The sequence below is a fragment of the Halichoerus grypus genome, chromosome 12 (assembly GCF_964656455.1).
Source record: "Halichoerus grypus chromosome 12, mHalGry1.hap1.1, whole genome shotgun sequence".
Taxonomy (NCBI): Eukaryota; Metazoa; Chordata; class Mammalia; order Carnivora; family Phocidae; genus Halichoerus; species Halichoerus grypus.
The window spans coordinates 94341573-94360640 of record NC_135723.1 but is presented as its reverse complement, the minus strand read 5'-3'; the positions used below and the strand labels follow the sequence as shown (position 1 = coordinate 94360640).

At 43.9% G+C, this 19068-nt stretch overlaps 2 long non-coding RNA genes across 2 annotated transcripts in view; one reads left to right on the top strand and one right to left on the bottom strand.

Moving 5' to 3' along the window:
- The window catches only part of LOC118532186 (uncharacterized), a 107734-nt gene extending 92542 nt beyond the window's left edge, over window positions 1-15192 (bottom strand). The window contains exons 1-2 of the long non-coding RNA XR_013442909.1: window positions 14267-15192; window positions 6486-6738 (exon numbers count right to left, since the gene is read on the bottom strand). This is a non-coding gene — a long non-coding RNA (uncharacterized LOC118532186). The remainder of the gene's footprint in view (window positions 1-6485; window positions 6739-14266) is intronic.
- Window positions 13573-18671, top strand: LOC144379611 (uncharacterized). Its single transcript, XR_013442910.1, has 2 exons — window positions 13573-13867; window positions 17135-18671. It is a non-coding gene; the product is annotated as an uncharacterized LOC144379611 (long non-coding RNA).
- The last annotated feature ends 397 nt before the right edge of the window (window positions 18672-19068 follow it).

The following is a 19068-nucleotide window of genomic DNA, read 5'->3' as shown; positions in this document are numbered from 1 at the left end:
GGGGACAAGGGAACTCCTCTCAGGAAGCAGAGTTCCAGCAATAAATCTTGTCTTCTCCGGGATTCGAAAACCTCTCGGTAAAGCCTAGCTTGCAGTGTTCAAAAGCAACCCTTTGTGTATGGATTATTCAGGCAATTGTGAGAGCTTCACTTTCATGTGTGTTATTAACTGACATTTTAGCTATGGGGAAACAGATGGTTTTTGCAAGAGAGCACCTCACCCTCTGGAGATGTTTCCCACCTTAAAATGGCGCTATGATTTCAATAGTTCATCCTGGTACCTTATAAAACTACTTGATTTCAGGTGATGAAGCGTATGTCAAGTTCACTGAATTCCATGGGGATCAGCGTACTGCCTCACCACCATCACTGCATAGTGACTTCCTTGGTTGGAAAATACATTCCTCTGTTGTGAGGTACATAAGGCATTCAGTTAATTCAAGGATGGTAGTGCTGGGAAGGTGGCAAGGGATAGAAAATCCAAATCTAGACTATATCATTTTCAGTGAGGACAATAGCTATTTCCTCCATGTTGAAAGGGGCTGTTGGGGTCCCTGGGGTACAGTACTACATCAGGACTATATCAGGGCTGAGATGGGTCACTGACACTGGCACACTGGATCTGCAGCAGTGGTAGTAGCCAGGTGAGACTTTTAGGAAGTCCCTGCATATGCTCCATTTAGTCCCATTATTTGTTTATGGAGTCACTAAAAAGCCCTCAAGAAAATGAAGAAGGACTTTAGAACAGATCTGCTTATCTATCCCATTATTAAAGTCTACTGAATTGAAAACATTTTGGTGAGAATTCTCATGGGATACAAATTCTGCTGCAAGCTCACCCTGAAAAATCCTATTAAATAATTTTTCCCCAAAGAGCTAATCCCCATTCCCTCCATCTTCCTCCTTCTGAGTTCCTGTCAAGGTAGGCCATAAGCCACTTCCAAGAAATTCACATAAATCTCAACCTCAGGGAAGAAAACAACTAGATGTGTGTTAATTGAACTTCTGTCTCCTGAGAAGAACCTCATTCTTCTCTTTCCTTCAGGGCATCCCTCTGAGGGGTTTTATAATCACAGCAGTAGACATGCAATCAGTCCTAGTATATCAACCAGTGAAGTCTTTCCACCCTCACTGAACTGTTTATGAAGAAATCTCTTTGAGGTCACAGTGTGGCTTAAGGAAAGATTTCCCAGAGGAATTGCTTGTGCAACTTATTTGGACTTTCAGGGCCTAATTTACCTCTGGTCTATTTACACTCCAAGTTGGGGATGGAATATTGCTAAGCATATACAAGTCAATGACAAAGAAAGTCAGGTAGCCGCACCTAGATAGAGTAAATTTCACAGCCAACTGGTGATCTGGAGTCAGGCATTTAGTCTCCACTAGACCCCAGTGGCAAACCAGAAGCTATTCCCCCAAAAGGAAAAAGGAGCATGACTTTGCTATCATATTTTGGGAAACTCTATTTTGATTTTCTTATTAGGTTTTGCCATAAACTTCATTTAGTACATGAAAGATACTTCTAGAATCATTGAATCTACAGAATTTAAGCCTAAGAAATAGAGCCAATTGTATTTCAACCTGTGCTGGTTGAAAAGTCTTTTCTGCCTTAGTCTCTTCCTAAACTAACATCTTTCTAGATCACTCATTAAATGGTTCAGCGCATGATATCCTAATGAGACGTATGTTGCTTATAAAATTTAGAGGTCTTCAGATATCATTTTTCATAGTAGGGAGCACAAGTATAACAATACATTCATTTCAACAGAGGAATCCAACATACACCCACAAGGTTCACCAGTTATATCACCTACCCACTACCATATATCTGTCTTTGCAAGCCAGGAAACTTGCTACTTCCTGTTATCTCATCCTACCAATATGATATCATTAATACAATAGATCAGCATGGTACCCTTTGAGACTGTCAAGTTCTTTAAAGACTATATTCAGGTTCAGGGGCAGAGCAATGATGACTGCCTGAGCGTGGAGGTAAAAATATACTGTTGTCCCTGACAAATGAAAGCTAATTAATTCTGAGCTTCTCAAAGCCATGTACAAAAATACATTTTCCAGATGGATCGTTGCATACTGAGTGTGAAAGACTGCATTTTTTTGCTCTAGTAAGGAACCACATACGGAACAGCAACTATAATTGGAGTTACCACGCGATACTCAAACACTATCATTCCCCACCACCCTTATGACATGAACAGCTGAAGAACCAAATGAAATTATAATACAAAATATCACCCGGCATATTTCAATTCTGTGTTGGTAGTACTGGCCTCTGCAGTGTGCTGATGCTTTAGATTTACTAAGGGGACGTTCGATCAACTTTCTCTTAGCCCTTTCTACAACAAAAGCTCACTTCGCAGGCCTGAAGGATATTGTAGAGATTCTACCAGTTGTGGAAAAAAATGTATGTACCCCTTCCACCCCTGCCAGTGCACACAGGTACTGTAGAAATAAATTCTAGATGGTTTCAGAGCCACATTGAATTACTCTAGGGAAGACTTAGGTAAAAAATCTAATTATCCCTCAATTTTCATAAGCCCCACTCTGATCAGAGGATAGCACTGATTATAAGTCTTCCCTACCACCACAAATTAGTACCAATTCAGAATCAGAATCTCAAAAAATTCAGCTATGTTCTTGTCCCTAGAGCACAAGTCACCAAGTAAATAGACTCAGGCCATCTTTGTATGGGCTGGAAGGGACAATGTTAGAACAAGGTTCATTCTTTAGAGTACTGGGTTCCCCTTCATTCAAGGGGCATTGAATGAGTTAATGTAACTGAGGGGGCGACTGGGTGGCTCAGTCATTATGCATCTGCCTTCAGCTCAGGTCATGATCCTGGGGTCCTTTGATGAGCCCTGCATCAGGCTCCCTGCTCTGCGGGAAGTCTGCTTCTCCCTCTCCCACTCCCCCTGCTTGTGTTCCCTCTCTCCCTGTGTCTCTGTCAAATAAATAAGTAAAATCTTTTAAAAAAAAAAAATGTAACTAATTGAGGTTTGTGATGTAGGGAGGAGCCCATATCACTTTAGCATGTTGACTCACACCAGTTCACTATTATCAAATCCATCAGGTGTTTTTTGTTTTTTGGTTATATAAATCAAATAAGAGCTTGAACTTCCTGTCAGTTTCATTCCTGGGGATCCTAGTTTTTGGAGAACGCTTGAAAGAATCCTCTTTAGGGCCCCCAAACATCACCAGATAAGATTGTTTGTTTGTTTCCATTTTAAGAGTAAGAGAGGCAGATGAACTTAATAACTTGACATTTGTCCTTTTTCCTTAAACAAATTAAACTAAAATCTGAGAGGCCTTTTAGCGGGGGACAAAGGCCACTGTAAGAGGGGAATGTGTGACACCTGTAACGTTCTTCTGAACAGCCTCTTTGTTTATTTGCACTTTATGTTTTTAGCAGGAAATATGGTAGAATCCACCACTCAGGATCCTGAATGATGGGATACATCTTTCTAATTTTAAGTTTCAGACTTGGGACTCTCATGTTGCCATGTATCTAAGCCATATTCTCTATCAGCTCTAGAAGTAACTTTGCCAGAAATTTCCCTTCCCATCTTATTCCTTTGTCTCTCTCAACTTGTTCAGAACTTATGTGGAGAAAATGGGGGGGGGGGCGTCTCATTCATCAGTTTTTTCAAATCATAATAACATGTTAGGATTTGGACAGCGTGTGTTGTTCCATTGAGTAAGGGGATACCCCCTATAACCACTGTTCCCAAGGCTGAAAAGCTATGATCCCAAAAGCTAAATGAGGACGGATAGGCCAGGGTCTTACAAAAACAAGGTGAAGATTAGGCTCGAGCCTATGTTTGTGCAGGAAATTCATGTCAGCTACTGTACTGATGAGACTTTCAAGACATCTTACAATTTGTAATTCTTCTCCTGTGCGTTCATTTCAAGGACAGGAAGATTTCAGAAACCATAAGATGAGCTCTGTTCAATAGGGAATCAGGGTGGAAAAAAAGCCTTGATATGAGGTCATTGGCTCTAACAACTGGAGTAGAATCAAGTTGCCCACTGGAAGCTAAAGATAGAGATTAGAGAAACTGGCCTCGGGGCTGACACAGGCAAGGAACCCCAAGGTCATTGCTCCCAGGCCCTTTGAAAACTCAGCAGTACTAGGCACCTTCATTATCTCACTTTGGGGTTTCTTGCAGGTACTCTGACTAAAATCAAACCAGTGTTCCTTGTCGTCTCTCTTTCCCAGTCTATGATTTGCTGTTTGTTGTTGTTGTTGGTTTGTTTTTAAGAGATTATTAAGTGTTAGTAAATCACATGTAGGATTTGCTTCGACTATAAAACGTGCATCCAAACTTGCTTTTGCCTGGCTCTCTGTAGCCCCAAACCCCTACCTTGAGCCATTTAGTTGGCACACCTATAATCTCTAGAGCCCCATCTACAAAAGCAGCCCAAGACATGGCTCCAATGCTATCCTTGGTTAAAAGACGTTTAGCACATCACCAGGCCAAACTTGCTGTTATACTTTTCTACCCAAATAGCCCAATTTTAGTAACTGGGCTTCTGTTCTATTCCTGCAGTGAAGCCTCCTCCCCTCCTCACCCCCCTTTTTTAAATCCCAGTTCCATTAATGCTGTCTTTGTCTTGACAACCTTTCTGTTTCCCCAGCTCCTGTAAGCCTAGGGCTCTGCCTGACGCTTCCCAGATGTTGCTGGAAACCCATAGGAGGCCTGCTGGTTTTCCTGGCCTACTGCCCCTCTACTGGCCACCTGCCTGACGTCCCTTCCAACTTCACTTCAATATGCTTTGCTATCTGGATCCTGTCAGCTTAGCTGACTCTCCCCAGTGATTGTTATCTCCCCACTCTGATTTCTACCATCTGCCCCTCCAGTGTGAGTTTATCTCATTTCTAGATCCCCAAAAGGATGATCTCGGGCTTAGCGCAGCTGAAAGAGCACAGGTTTGGGATTCAATTTGGTATTTAATCCCAACTTCCACAGCTACTAGCTGTGTGTCCTCAGTCATTAAGGAATTTAACCTGTCTTGTTTTCGTTTATCTCTAAAATAGGACCGATAATACTCTTCTGGATTATTGGGAATAAATAGGATAATTTATGTAAGGCACGAAGCATAATATTTAGCACATAGTAGGCACTCAATAAATGATAATCCCACTTAAATCTTTGCCAAGGTATTACTGGTAATCGGTCACCATTTCTTTACATCTGAGTTTATCTTTCTTCAATTAGGATGGAAGCTATTTTCATGTACACACACACACACACAACACACACACACACACATACACAATCAATCAGGTTATGTCAGAGAGCCAAAGAACATCCTGATAGAATTTACCAATATAAGTTCCCTTTCCTCAGGCATCAGGCACCTGTGCCTTTCCCAGCCTGTATGGGAGAGGCCCTTAGGTATGAAATACAGAAAGGAAGTTTTACAACGTTATTGTATTTATTTGGGTAGCGGTCTAAATCTGTAACTGCAACATAAGTACCTTGTAGTATCACTTAGGCAATTGCTAGATAGGGTTGCTTTGTTTTTGAAGTGTTTCCCTGATTTCAGAAATCCTAAACACTCATTCTATATAATGAGGAGAACCCACAAAAGTAGAAAAATAAGTTTAAATTCACAATCCTAACTATTATATTATTTTGTAAAGTTTTCTGGTATTCTATACTTTCTCCTCAGTTTAGCTAACTGTTAATCCACGTCGGGATTCATTGCCTACCGAACCCAGTTAATGCAGTTTATCCCTGTTTATCCTTAACAAGCCCCATTAGGGTGCTACGGACAGATGAGTGCCTAAACTCAAAGGACTTGCATGGATTCTGAAGCTCTAATAATTATTAACCCATTATCAACTCTCTCTTCCCAAGCCCACCTGTATCTAAGCCCCTACCTTCGCATTAGACCCATGCTTGCTCTTCTGCTCAGGGGCCTGGAAATGATGGTGTAGGGGCCATAAATATGGGCTATGTTGCTGTTCTGGGCTCAGGAATCTAAATTATAACAAAGACACTCATCCTGCAAGTGAAACTTTGAGCTCATGCTTTCTGCTTTCTGAGGACCTTCTAAATGAAGGAATAAGGAAGGTAAGAAGAGGGGTAAAATTTGGAGGAGGTAAAGAGGATACATGCCTCATATTTCTTGAAAGTTCACACCATATCTGGTAAAATACTGAAAATGGAGTATTCTATGCATGTATCGATTAGTTGAGAGGATGACTAAGACAAAGGAGAACAGAGAGATGGCTGCCTTAGGTGAGGATACTCACCTGCAAGCCCTGGAAGTCCACCATCTTAAAACGAATCCAAGCCATGGAGATACGACAGGGCAGAATCCAATTTACACAATCATAACATATAGTACTTTCCCCTCCAAATGATTGGATGTCGTTAGTATAATTTTGTCTATTCCCATCTGGACCCCTCGAAACCTAGGACAAGTCTGTGGGGGTACTGAGCGTCTTTGCAGGACACTCACCTGACCTGCTGTCACATCATGTGTGGACGTCCCAGTGCTCTCTGACCACGTCTGCAACACAATGGGCGCTGGCTTTCTGGAAGGGGCAGAGATGTCCACCACGTCACACCTCCCTCATTGCAGTGGCGATGCATTCATCACGCAACAAGGCAGCATCATGAGGTATTGAGAGTCATCGACTCGGAATTCCTGTACTTGAGGGCTGGTTATGTGACATCAGGCAAGTCGTCCCAGGTGTCGAGCATCCATTTCCCTATTAGAACAAAAACAGAAAAAAAAACGCAAAAAATGGTGGTTCTTGCCTAATCGGGCATTTGAAAGTATTGGATGAGAAAATGAAGATAAACATACTTCCCAAGAACATGGACAAATCCCTCACACCAGCCTGCAGACAGGAGACTACATCACAGAGACCAGTATTTCCTATCTGAATAATGACAGGTAAATAACATAATCCAATCAAAAAGCATTGTTTGGGCCCCTAACATCGGCCAATCTAGGAGGGCTAGTCTAATCACCAAGGAATAAAGGGTCTAGGCAGTGGTATTAAGGCATAGTTCATGGTCCAAGTGAGCAGAATTGCATCTGGGAAGTCTCCACAGAGCTCCCAGGGATGGAGGTTCAAGAGGTCCCATCAGAGCAACGGTGCCTTCCATTGCTCCGGTGATGGTGCTTGGCTGTAGTTGTTTCAAGAGCAGCTAGGAGAGGACCTGAGCATTCCTTTTTTTTTTTTTAAATTTTATTATGTTAATCACCGTACATTACATCTTTAGTTTTTGATGTAGTGCTCCACGATTCATTGTTTGTGTATAACACCCAGTGCTCCATGCAGAATGTGCCCTCTTTAATACCCATCACCAGGCTAACCCATCCTCCCACCCCACTCTCCTCTAGAACCCTCAGTTTGTTTTTCAGAGTCCATCTTCTCCCATGGTTCATCTCCCCCTCTGATTTCCGCCCCTTCATCCTTCCCCTCCTGCTATCTTCTTCTTCTTCTTCTTTTTAATATATATTGTATTATTTGTTTCAGAGGTACAGATCCACAATTCAACAGTCCTGCACAATTCACAGTGCTCACCACAGCACACACCCTCCCCAATGTCTATCACCCAGCCACCTCATCCCTCCCATCCCCCACCACTCCAGCAACCCTCAGTTTGTTTCCTGAGATTAAGAATTCCTCATATCAGTGAGGTCATATGATACATGTCTTTCTCTGATTGACTTATTTCGCTCAGCATAACACCCTCCAGTTCCATCCACGTCGTTGCAAATGGCAAGATCTCATTCCTTTTGATGGCTGCATAATATTCCATTGTATATATATACCACTTCTTCTTTATCCATTCATCTGTCAATGGACATCTTGGCTCTTTCCACAGTTTGGCTATTGTGGACATTCCTGCTATAAACATTGCGGTGCACGTACCCCTTCGGATCCCTACATTTGTATCTTTGGGGTAAATACCCAGTAGTGCAATTGCTGGATCATATGGTAGCTCTATTTTCAACTTTTTGAGGAACCTCCATACTGTTTTTCAGAGTGGCTGCACCAGCTTGCATTCCCACCAACACTGCAGGAGGGTTCCCCTTTCTCCGCATCTCCGCCAACATCTGTCATTTCCTGACTTGTTAATTTTAGCCATTCTGACTGGTGTGAGGTGGTATCTCACTGAGGTTTTGATTTGGATTTCCCTGATGCCGAGCGATGTTGAGCACTTTTTCATGTGTCTGTTGGCCATTTGGATGTCTTCTTTGGAAAAATGTCCATTCATGTCTTCTGCCCATTTCTTGATTGGATCCTTTGTTCTTTGGGTGTTGAGTTTGATAAGTTCTTTATAGATTTTGGATACTAGCCCTTTATCTGATATGTCATTTGCAAATATCTTCTCCCATTCTGTCGGTTGTCTTTTGGTTTTGTTGACCGTTTCTTTTGCTGTGCAAAAGCTTTTTATCTTGATGAAGTCCCAATAGTTCATTTTTGCCCTTGCTTCCCTTGCCTTTGGCGATGTTTCTAGGAAGAAGTTGCTGCGGCTAAGGTCGGAGAGGTTGCTGCCTGTATTCTCCTTTAGGATTTTGATGGACTACTGTCTCACATTGAGGTCTTTCAACCATTTGGAGTCTATTTTTGTGTGTGGTGTAAGGAAATGGTCCAGTTTCATTCTTCTGCATGTGGCTGTCCAATTTTCCCAACACCATTTGTTGAAGAGACTGTCTTTTTTCCATTGGACATAATTTCCTGCTTTGTCAAAGATTAGTTGACCATAGAGTTGAGGGTCCATTTCTGGGCTCTTTATTCTGTTCCAGTGATCTATGTGTCTGTTTTTGTGCCAGTACCACACTGTCTTGATGATGACAGCTTTGTAATAGAGCTGGAAGTCCGGAATTGTGATGCTGCCAGCTTTGCTTTTCTTTTTGAACATTCCTCTGGCTATTTGGGATCTTTTCTGATTCCATACAAATTTTAGGATTATTTGTTCCATTTCTTTGAAAAAAGTGGATGGTATTTTGGTGGGGATTGCATTGAATGTGTAGATCGCTCTAGGTAGCGTTGACATCTTCACAATATTTGTTCTTCCAATCCATGAGCATGGAACGTTTTTCTATTTCTTTGTGCCTTCCTCAATTTCTTTCATGAGTATTTTATAGTTTTCTGAGTACAGATCGTTTGCCTCTTTGGTTAGATTTATTCCTAGGTATCTTATGGTTTTGGGTGCAGTTGTAAATGGGATCGACTCCTTAATTTCTCTTTCTTCTGTCTTGTTGGTGTATAGGAATGCCACTAATTTCTGTGCATTGATTTTATATCCTGCCACTTTACTGAATTCCTGTATGAGTTCTAGCAGTTTTGGGGTGGAGTCTTTTGGGTTTTCCACATAAAGTATCATATCATCTGCAAAGAGTGAGAGTTTGACTTCTTCTTTGCCAATTTGGATGCCTTTGATTTCTTTTTGTTGTCTGATTGCTGTGGCTAGGACTTCTAATACTGGTTGAATAGCAGTGGTGATAGTGGACATCCTTGCTGTGTTCCTGACCTTAGGGAGACAGCTCTCAGTTTTTCCCCATTGAGAATGATATTCGCTGTGGGTTTTTCATAGATGGCTTTTATGATATTGAGGTATGTATCCTCTATCCCTATACTCTGAAGAGTTTTGATCAAGAAAGGATGCTGTACTTTGTCAAATGCTTTTTCTGCATCTATTGAGAGGATCATATGATTCTTGTTCTTTCGTTAATGTATTGTATCACGTTGATTGATTTGCGGATGTTGAACCAAACTTGCAGCCCAGGGATAAATCCCACCTGCTCGTGGTGAATAATCCTTTTAATGTACTGTTGCATCCTATTGGCTAGTATTCTGGTGAGAATTTTTGCATCCATGTTCATCAAGGATATTGATCTGTAATTCTCCTTTTTGATGGGGTCTTTGTCTGGTTTTGAGATCAAGGTAATGGTGGCCTCATAAAACGAGTTTGCAAGTTTTCCTTCCATTTCTATTTTTTGGAACAGTTTCAGAAGAATAGATATTAATTCTTCTTTAAATGTTTGGTAGAATTCCCCTGGGAGGCCATCTGGCCCTGGGCTCTTGTTTGTTGGGAGATTTTTGATGACTGCTTCAGTTTCCTTAGTGGTTATAGGTCTGTTCAGGTTTTCTATTTCTTCCTGGTTCAGTTTTGGTAGTTGATACATCTGTAGGAATGCATCCATTTCTTCCAGATTATCTAATTTGCTGGCATAGAGTTGCTCATAATATGTTCTTATAATTGTTTGTATTTCTTTGGTGTTGGTTGTGAACTCTCCTCTTTCATTCATGATTTTGTTGATTTGGGTCATTTCTCTTTTCTTTTTGATAAGTCTGGCCAGGGGTTTATCAATCTTGTTAATTCTTTCAAAGAACCAGCTCCTAGTGTCGTTGATCTGTTCTACTGTTCTTTTGGTTTCTATTTCATTGATTTCTGCTCTGATCTTTATTATTTCTCTTCTCCTGCTGGGTTTAGGCTTTATCTGCTGTTCTTTCTCCAGCTCCTTTAGGTGTAGGGTTAGGTTGTGTATTTGAGACCTTTCTCGTTTCTTGAGAAAGGCTTGTATTGCTATATACTTTCCTCTTAGGACTGCCTTTGCTGCATCCCAAAGATTTTGAACAGTTGTGTTTTCATTTTCATTTCTTTCCATGAAATTTTTTAATTCTTCTTTAATTTCCTGGTTGACCCATTCATTCTTTAGTAGGATGCTCTTTAGCCTCCATGTATTTGAGTTCTTTCCAACTTTCCTCTTGTGATTGAGTTCTAGTTTCAAAGCACTGTGGTCTGAAAATATGCAGGGAATGATCCCAATCTTTTGGTACCAGTTGAGACCTAATTTGTGACCTAGGATGTGATCTATTCTGGAGAATGTTCCATGGGCACTAGAGAAGAATGTGTATTCTATTGCTTTGGAATGGAATGTTCTGAATATATCTGTGAAGTCCATTTGGTCCAGTGTGTCATTTAAAGTCTTTATTTCCTTGTTGATTTTTTGCTTAGATGATCTGTCCATTTCAGTGAGGGGGGTGTTAAAGTCCCCTACTATTATTGTATTGTTGTCGATGTGTTTCTTTGCTTTTGTTATTAATTGGCTTATATAATTGGCTGCTCCCATGTTAGGGGCATAGATATTTACAATTATTAGATGTTCTTGTTGGATAGACCCTTCAAGTAGGATATAGTGTCCTTCCTCATCTCTTATTACAGTCTTTGGTTTAAAATCTAATTTGTCTGATATAAGGATTGCCACCCCAGCTTTCTTTTGGTGTCCATTAGCATGGTAAATGGTTTTCCAGCCCCTCACTTTCAATCTGGGGGTGTCTTTGGGTCTAAAATGAGTCTCTTGCAGACACATATCGATGGGTCTTGTTTTTTGATCCAATCTGATAGCCTGTGTCTTTTGATTGGGGCATTTAGCCCATTTACACTCAGGGTAACTATTGAAAGATATGAATTTAGTGCCATTGTATTGCCTGTAAGGTGACTGTTACTGTATATTGTCTGTGTTCCTTTCTGGTCTATGTTACTTTTAGGCTCTCTCTTTGCTTAGAGGACCCCTTTTAATATTTCTTGTAGGGCTGGTTTCGTGTTTGCAAATTCCTTTAGTTTTTGTTTGTCCTGGAAGCTTTTTATCTCTCCTTCTATTTTCAATGACAGCCTAGCTGGATATAGTATTCTTGGCTGCATATTTTTCTCATTTAGTGCTCTGAATATATCCTGCCAGTCCTTTCTGGCCTGCCAGGTCTCTGTGGATAGGTCTGTTGCCAATCTAATGTTTCTACCATTGTAGGTTACAGATCTCTTCTACCGAGCTGTTTTCAGGATTTTCTGTTTGTCTCTGAGACTCGTAAGTTTTACTATTAGATGTCAGGGTGTTGACCTATTTTTATTGATTTTGAGAGGGGTTCTCTGTGCCTCCTGGATTTTGATGCCTGTTTCCTTCCCCCAAATTAGGGAAGTTCTCTGCTATAATTTGCTCCAATATACCTTCTGCCCCTCTCTCTCTTTCTTCTTCTTCTGGGATCCCAATTATTCTAATGTTGTTTCGTCTTATGGTGTCGCTTATCTCTCAAATTCTACCCTCGTGATCCAGTAGTTGTTTATCTCTCTTTTTCTCAGCTTCTTTATTTTCCATCATTTGGTCTTCTATATGACTAATTCTCTCTTCTGCCTCATTTATCCTAGCAGTTATTTATTTGACAGAGACAGACACAGTGAGAGAGGGAACACAAGCAGTGGGAGTGAGAGAGGGAGAAGCAGGCTTCCCGCAGAGCAGGGAGCCCGATGTGGGGCTCAATCCCAGGACCCTGGGATCATGACCTGAGCTGAAGGCAGACGCTTAACGACTGAGCCACCCAGGCGCCCCTATCCTAGCAGTTAGCACCTCCATTTTTTATTGCACCTCATTAATAGCCCTTTTGATTTTGACTTGGTTAGATTTTAGTTCTTTTATTTCTCAAAAAACGGTTTCTCTAATAACTTCCATATTTTTTTCAAGCCCAGCTAGTATCTTTAAAATCATCATTCTGAACTCTAGTTCCAACATTGTACTAATATCTGTATTGAGTAGGTCCCTGGCAGTCGGTACTGCCTCTTGTTCTTTTTGTTGAGGTGATTTTTTCCATCTTGTCATTTTGTCCAGAGGAGAATATATGAATGAGAGAACAAAATGCTAACAGGGTAGCAACATCCCCAGAAAATATACTCTAAACAAATCAGAAAAGACCTGAAACCGGGGGAAAAGAAAGGGAAAGAAAGAAAAAAAAAGAAACAGGTAAAAACAAACAAAAACAGAACAAAACAAAAAAAACAGAATATGATCAAATATGATCAGGCTGGTGCATAGATCAGTGCCACACACTAGATTTTGGGTGTATTTTGGTCTGTTAGAAGAAAGTGCCTCCCAAAATTTTAAAGAAAGAAAAACTTATATATATACAAAAGTAAGGGTTAATACAATGAAGGGATGGAATATGACTGTAAAAATGAAAATAAAAAAAATTTTATAAAAGGAATTGATAAGAAGTTGTTTGAAAGAAGATTTAAAAAGAAAGAAAGAAAAAAAAGGGAGAGAATGTCATCAGGCAGGAGACTAGAACAAAGCCATACACTAGAGATTTAGGGTATATTTCGATCTGTTAGAAGAAACTGTATCTCAAAATTTTAAAAAGAGAACAACTTATATAGATATGCCAAAAATAAGGGTAACTACTATGAAGGGAGAGAATATGACTCTAAAAATGAAAAATAAAAATGTTTTTTAAAAAAGGGATTGATAAGATGTTGGTTGAAAAAGGGAAAAATTCAAAAAAAGAAAAAAGACAGTTAAAAAAATTAACTTTGAAAGACTAAAGAATCATGGTAAAAAAGCCATGGATTCTCTGTGCAGTATTCCCCTAGCGCTGGAGTTCTGCTGTTCTCATTGATGGGTAAACTTGGTCTTGGCTGGCTGTTCTCGCTGATCTTCTGGGGGAGGGGCCTGTTGCCGTGGTTCCCAAATGTCTCTGCCGGAGGCGGAATTGCCCCGCCCTTCCCGGTCCGGGCTAAGTAATCTGCTCGGGTTTGCTCTCCGGAGCTTTTGTTCCCTGCAAGCTCTCCGTACAGCTTTGGAGGCCGAGAGTGAAAATGGCGGCCTCCCAATCTCCGCCCCGGAGGAGCCGAGAACTCGGGGTCCCGCTCCTCAGCGAGCCCCCAGAGAAAAGCAGTCAGTCACTCCCGTCTCCCCGGTCTCCGGCCACACTCCGTGCTCACCCGGCCTGTGACCGCGGCTTTCTATCTGGCACCCGACCCCGGGTGGAGTCTCCAAACCCAGCAGATCCCCGCGGTGCGCTCCCGCACCTCTCCTCCCGGGGGAAGAAGGTGAGTCTCCCCGGATCTGCCGCTTGTTGGGTCCCTGCTGGAGGAGCAGTGGCCCGACTGTGCCGCGGATCACGGTTTATGACAACCCCGAGCTGAGAGCCCGCGCCTGGGCTCCGTCTCTGCAGCCGGCTTCCCCGCTCTGATCCCTGGGAGCTCTGCCGCACTCAGGCACCCCCGGTCTTTCTGTGACCCCGAGGGTCCTGAGACCACACTGTCCCGCGAGGGTTCCACCCCCCACTTAGCCACCGGAGTGACGTCCCTCAGCGGAGCCGACTTCTAAAAGTTCCGATTCTGTGCTCCGCGGCTCTATCACTTGCCAGAAGCGGCCGACAAAGGCCCCCTCCCCCGCCATCTATCCTCCCGAATATCACCTCGGATTCACTTCTCCGCACGTCTTACCTTCCAGAAAGTGGTCGCTTTTCTGTTCAGAGAGTTGCTGCTATTCTTTCCTTCGATCTCCTGTTGAGTTCATAGGTGTTCAGAATGGTCTGATCCCTATCCAGCTGAATTCCTGGGACCAGAGGAAATCCAGGTCTCCTGCTCCTCCGCCATCTTGCTCCTCCTCCAGGACCTCAGCATTCCTTAAGAACAGGTGGTCCAGGCCTCTCCGCCCTGCCATTTCTGTATTTAACAGCCTCTTGGTGGCCTCTGACCAAGGATTTCCCTGTGAGGGTGTTCTCAGAGGTACCTTTCCTGGAGGGAGGAGAGAACACACGAATCCATATGTCTCCAGGACTCTGGCCAGGCCCTACACCTGCTCCCCATCACTGCTGTAGTCCGCTAGAGCTGGGCAGGTGTTTGCCATAACAGCTGAGTGAGGTTACAGGGGCAGTGAGAGATGACTCACACCTGTGATCCGTGCCCGACCCTGTCTGAGCAGATCATGGAGAACTATGGGCAGATAGTGCCCCCTGGTGGACAAAATTCCTCCCTCTGCACAAGCCTGAGGAAAGCGTGCTTGTCTGCAGCTTTGGACCACAGCCCACTCAGACCTCCATCAGAGACTGAGCTTTGAAATGTCTTCTCGCTCACCACCACCTGGCACCCCAGTTACCGGCTCATCTGGTCCACACCCTCTGGGATAGAGCTGCTGCTAACTAGAAGCAGAGTGGCCCCACTACAGCCAGCTTCAGGCCTCCCATCTCTGCAGGGCTCCCAGGATCTGGGCCTCTCTCCCTCAGTGCACCTGCCTGCAGCTTCTGGGACATTCGCCTGGGATCTGAGCCTCCCTGTTCCACCCTCACTCCATGTATGGCCTTGCTCAGGGGGCCAACCCAGTTCTGAGCCATGGCTGCTTAGTCAATGTTTGGCGAGCCCTCACTGTGGATCCAGACCCTGGTCCTTTCTAGGTCAGGCTCTCTCTGAGGATCTTACTTTTAAAAAAGATCAACTTGAGGTTGGGGGAGCGGGGTGAGACATTTAGGTGGTGGCGAGCACCGAGTGTGGGGATCTAATTGAAAAAGTGGGTGTTTATTCTAGGGGTATGAGTAGGGGCTACACACTGAGATACTCATTCTTCCTCCTTTCTGAGCTCTCAGAATTTCTCCAGGTTTCTTTCCAGCACCCCTCCGGGCATTGATACTGGTATTAAAACGCATAGGCGTACTGTGGAGAATCGTGCCATTTGATCCTCACGGCAAGCCTCTGAGCTGGGTGAAGTTACTGTCTGTACTTTACAGGCACAGAAACCAGGATTCAGGGAGATGAAGTCTTTCCCAAAGCTCCCAAGTGGCAGAGGAAGTTCTGCAACAGAGCCCTTCAGAGGCTAAATTGGTGGTTAAATCACTGTGCTGGGCAGGCTTGGCATTCACCAAAAGGTTGATGGGAAAGCAGCAGGAAGAGTCTGCTTGTAGAGAAGAGGCAACAAGGGAGGATATAGGGGAACGTGGGAGGAGTCAGGGCAGAGGAGGAGGTTGGGTCTGTGGTTGGCAACCCGGGATGGTTTGTATTCACTTGTCCAAGGGGGGTTTCTCACTGTGTCTTTACTGCAGGTGCAGTAGAGAGTTCTGCCCTGGGTCACATTGGTCACGCTCAGTGTCAGCTCCGTGCTATTGACCCTCCTGGCCTGGTAATGTGCTCCAGGACGGGATACGACCTCCTCATCCCCAGTACTCCGCAGAGTGGCCAGCAGGTGTAGTTGCCCCTGGAGGTCCTGTTGGTACCAGCTCATCCAGGGGTACTGGGAATTCCTCAGGATGCAGTGCAGGGTTTTCGCCTGTCCGCGAGCTACCAGGACCCACCTGGGCCTTTGCTCCACCAAGCTCACAGTGGCATCTGAAATACACAGGTCAAGCTAAAGGTCCCGAGGGTAGCAGTAACTCCCCCAAATAATCAGCTGCAGCCAGATCCTGAAGAGGGGGACCCATGAGCAATGCCAATAGGAGACTCCTGGGAGCAGAAGGAATGCTTTCTCGTGGGGGTGTTATGCCAGTGAGGATCTTAACAAGGCTGGGATCTGGGAGCAAAACTTTCTGTGCCTACTGGTCCCTCTTTCCCTCCCCCAACCCATGGAGAGCTTTTTCTGCCTGGCCTCTTACCAGTACTCACGGTAGCCATGAGTGCCCAGCCCCACAGGATGGAAAACGGTCCCATTCCCTGGCCCCACAGGCTTTCTCCAGTGAGGCAGTGGGTCAAGGTCAGGAGAACAGGATCCGGGTCTATAAGGTGGCAATTAGTAACTGACACTCTAGGCCTGAAACTCAAAAGGGAGTGGCTTTTCCAGGAAGCTCTGTATTTTGTCTCATTGTCTCACTGAGGTTCAAACCCTATGGGGTTTCCTGTTTCCTGCATGCCAACAGCCCTCAGGCAGGCAGGCACAAAACCCCCACCTTCACTGAGTGCCTTAGTGAAGGTACGTGGCTTGCACCCTCTCAACTGTGCCCCAGAGATTCTAAACACAGACAGTAGTGGTTCTGAATGTGCACCTCAAATCTTCCCAAGGGATTCAAACATCTCAATGAAAGCAAGTAGGCTGGTAGATTGAGCGAAGACCTCCCTCCCCCGTATGCTTCACACACGCACAGAGGCGGCCCCGAGGCCAAGCTGGGCAGTAGACAGTTGGGCTCTCATTTCCAATTCCCGTGTTCTCCTCTGTAAGGTCAACTAACAAATTAAACATAAGAGACTTGATTTTCCCTGTTGAAAATAAGGGAAGAGACTTCCCTCCTGTCCATTTCCTTAGAGCATTTACTTTAGAAATCTTATAATTTTAAGTTCTCTCTCTTTCTTTGAAATATATGTAAATCACCCAGAAATGTTTTTCTCTAGGACCTGCAATCAATCTCTGAAATACAAACTTCAAAATGAGCCTAACTTTATTGAGAGCGCATGCCTCACACCAAGTTGCAAAATGATGCCCTGTCATAAAGATGGATGGTAAGATTCCTCGTCCTCTGGGTAAACCCGGATGGGCCCCGCAGTTAACAAGTGACTCCGGGATGGCCTCTCCAGCCTCTCATTTGAGGACTGGTTATCACTTCTCTCGAGAACGCGTATGTAATGGGTTGTGTCTGATGGCCGGGATTTCTGCCTGTCTTCCTAACAAAATGCCTGGGATGGATATCACATTCTGATTTAATGCTTCTTCAATAATAAGACTGCTTTCTTTCTCTTCTACTTCTGGGGAGAGACTTCCCGAGTCGGGAGGAGCTTTGATTTTTGGTTACATTTTCCTGACAACGCCCAGTGCTAGCGTCACCTAGCACTGTGGCCTTCGGACTCAGTTTATCCAGCTCAAAGATAAAGATAATAATGAGAGTGATGTCATAAGAGTAAATAGACTCACACACGAAAAATTCTTGGAATGGAGTTTGGACAGACGGAGCGCTTAGTGAGTTGACTTCTGTCACGTCCATGGTAAGCTGCCAATTCAATTTACATATGACAGAATTTATGGCAGGATTTACCTCCCTTTATCTCTCTCTTAGTCATCAGCTGAGATGAAAATCACAAGTTCTCATAACTTTCTAACATTGGCAAGAGGTCTCGTTTCTCAGAAAGTTTGGAAACCAGTGATCCGGGAAATTAGATTTAAAAGACCCCCTTGGGGCCCCTGGGTGGTGCAGTCAGTTAAGTGTCTGACTCTTGGTCTTGGCTCAGGTCATGATCTCAGGGTCCTAGGATGGATCCCAGCATCAGGCTCCTCGCTCAGCATGGAGTCTGCTTGAGATCCTCGCTCCCTCTACCTCTGTCCCTCCCATTCGTGTTCTCTCTCTTGAAAATAAAAAATAAATCTTTAAAGACCGTCTCTTCACCCTCAGCATTTTACAGACAAAAACATGGGGACATATAGGGGTCTAGCAACCAAACTTTACTATTTCAAGACCTGGGATTGCACTGTATTCAAGTCGGTGCTCCCGGTGAGGCGTCTGAGCCTTCACGGACCCTTGATGAAGGAAGAAGGGAACTATAGCAAGGTGAGACCACAGACCCATCACCCCGGGGAGCCCACACATCAGGGAACAGCTGTGGCCTGGCATCCTGGGGCTTTGCACCTCCCAGATTCGATATTTTTGTTAATCAGCTGACATATAAATACAACAATATGGTTCACGTGATTCTGGCAAAGGGTAACGGTTATTGATGCCATGTGCTGACAACATGATATAGTTTCTAATTCAGTTGGCTTGATAACTTTGAAATCTTTGTGGTTCTGGATTTTAAAAAAAACGCTCATTTTCATTACGTACAATTTTGTGTATAAAGTGGGTTTGTTAATATTTTCTATATCAGACGGTTTCAAATGTACATAATCGTGCACAAAATGTCCATCGCCTGGCATTCTAAGTAAAATGTGTCGCTTCTCTTTTGGCTCTTGCTCTTACCTATTCCCAACCTCTTCTCCCCAGAGAGGGCGGGGGATGATGCTCTGGGAACCATTGCCCAAATCACACACCTTGAACACCAGAAATATGTACGTGCCAACATAGAGGCATCCTCACCTAGCAAGCCATGTGCATTGCATTCTGAGGTTACTGTGGAGAGAGTGGCTCTGGGGATCAGATGATGAAAGGGAAGGGGGCTGGGAGCAGGGAGCAACCCAGAACTGGGGGAAAAGGTGAACAGGGAGAGAAAAGCCGAGTGGGTGGCCCCAGGGAGCCCAGGAGCTCCCACCTCCCTCCCTCAGGCGGGCACTCTGGCAGGTAGACAGATTTCAGGATAAGGGATCCTGGCCCCATCTTGGTTTACAGGGCTGGCTGACC